Consider the following 2,152-nt stretch of genomic DNA (forward strand, 5'->3'; position numbering starts at 1 on the left):
ACAGACATGTAAAGATATTTTTTAAATTTTTTTAATTCCCCGACGGAATGTATCCGTCTTCCCCGACGAGGGGAGCTATATCCCCAGTCCCCCATCCCCTCTGGCGCCACCACTGGTGCAACCAACGTTTCAGATAGGGTAAGCGCTGTGTAAACATAATGAGGGAAGGTTATTTATTCCTACGACAGCGCCACCTGCTTTTTGTGTTGCGTTATTAACTTGAATGCTTATATAAACGGTTGATCAGTTGAACGACAATGTCTTGCTGGATTACATGGCATTGACAGAATACCTAGTCGCATAGTGTGCAATGCTTCAATTTAACCCATGAAAAGAATGACGTCCGTACACATTAATATTTTCTTAAATGAAGTAATTTATAGCGCCGTCACCTCCGTGTTGCGTTAATAGCTTGAACATGCTTGAATAATTGGGATTCATCAATTCAATTAACTTGACAGTGAACAATTGAAATTAAAAATGATATTTATATATTTTGCTAATTAAAAACGCATAGGCCTATTCAGACGCATAACGCATAATAATATTTTCTTGATTTTCTGCAAAAATCTTCAACTTGATTTTCGTTTTAATAAGAAGTTAGACTTTTGTCAGTGAGATTGATTGTACTGATCAGGATTCCATTAGAAGTTGATAACTTTATAAAAAAAAAAACAGTTTGTCAAAAAGACACACTAAATAAATTGACAACTACTGATTTCAGGGTTCTGGTTGCAAACAAATTTATTATGTAATGTGAGTGCACATTTAAATTCCAAGCGAAGAGATAAAGTCATAAACCACAATGTGAAAAATGCCACCGAACAATATAATAACCACCGGGTTATATATTAGCAAAAAGTATAGAACTGCAGTTCTATACTCTTTGATATTAGTAAATGGGAATGAATGAGCGGGAAAGATTAGATTTTACTTAATTACGGTAATCAATTTGAACGATTACGCCTAATCACAGAAGAACATTGGCCTAGATCTAATATAATTAGGCCTATGTAGATAAATAAGTATCAAGTAATGGTATAATAATTCGTGTGCATTATATGCTGTTTCAGAAATATTACTGTTAAAAAAAAGACGGCAGTGGTAAAACTACCTCAGTGCCCCACCCTAAATCCGCCTCTGAACAGGGACTGGACAGTCGGCATTGTTAAGGTACTATTCTTCTCTACTCCCAAATAATAATAAACTTGACAAAAGACAGGTTATAGAAAATAGTTGTAGGATAACCATGATTGCTCAAAATTAATGTCTGAATAAAGAAATTTCATCATCAAAGTTTGAAATTAAACAATTTTCTTGTTTTTGTTACCATTAAACGCAGTCGGGTTGATCACTTCTTGCCCTGATGTTACTTGCCTATAAAAAAGAATTAAAAATTAATTAATATTAGGCCTATGTTAAATTATTGTGCAAGACGCTATATTTATTTAAATAAAGCCTCGGGCGTTTATTGTTGAGAATGACTTTGCTTCAATTATAGGCCTATGTTTCGCTTCGGGGCAAATCAAAGAATAAATATTGTTGGCATGAAAAAAAACATTCAAAAGTATATAACGCTAGAATCGATGGAAATTAATGTAGTCAGATTTGCATAGAGCTTATAACTAAAGTCTAAAAGCGCTCGAGGTTCGACTCAAATGGCCGAGCCATTACATCCGGGTACAGGCGTAAAAACTGCGGCTGCCACGGGTCCTCAAGACCAGCCATCATTTTTAATTTCAAATAATTAAAAATTGGACAAAATTTAAACCATAGAATTATACTCACACTCATACACAACGTCGAGATACTTGAACGTTCTGACACAGGGGTCACCAAACAGGCGGTTATGAGCCTGGACAACACACGTCCGTTTTCCTTGGCAGAGGTGTTTGACCGTAGATATTGATGACTTCGCAAGGCACGACGTGTCTTCATATCTCGTTGAGGAGTGACAGCGCTTGGCATATGGAACAGAGCGTCCGTAGCTGGCGCACACAATGTTAATGGTGCCGCTTCCACAGACGATTCTCAGGCTTCTATGTTCACATACGCCTATTTGGGAGACCCTTCCTGTAAGTTCAATCATTATTAGTATAAATTAATCAATCATTCAGAATGACTCCAGAGATCAATAAGCAATATGATATGC

The 2,152-nt window shown here is 36.4% G+C and overlaps 1 long non-coding RNA gene across 1 annotated transcript; it reads right to left on the reverse strand.

The window, feature by feature from the left end:
• Positions 1-718: 718 nt before the first annotated feature.
• Positions 719-1,920, reverse strand: LOC117124395. The gene is made up of 2 exons (XR_004447967.1): positions 1,789-1,920; positions 719-1,377 (listed from the first exon to the last, which is right to left on the reverse strand). It is a non-coding gene; the product is annotated as an uncharacterized LOC117124395 (long non-coding RNA).
• Between the last annotated feature and the right edge of the window lie 232 nt (positions 1,921-2,152).

This window comes from Anneissia japonica, unplaced genomic scaffold, assembly GCF_011630105.1.
Source record: "Anneissia japonica isolate Jap-2015-1 unplaced genomic scaffold, ASM1163010v1 scaffold750_len1593409_cov174, whole genome shotgun sequence".
Classification (NCBI taxonomy): Eukaryota; Metazoa; Echinodermata; class Crinoidea; order Comatulida; family Comatulidae; genus Anneissia; species Anneissia japonica.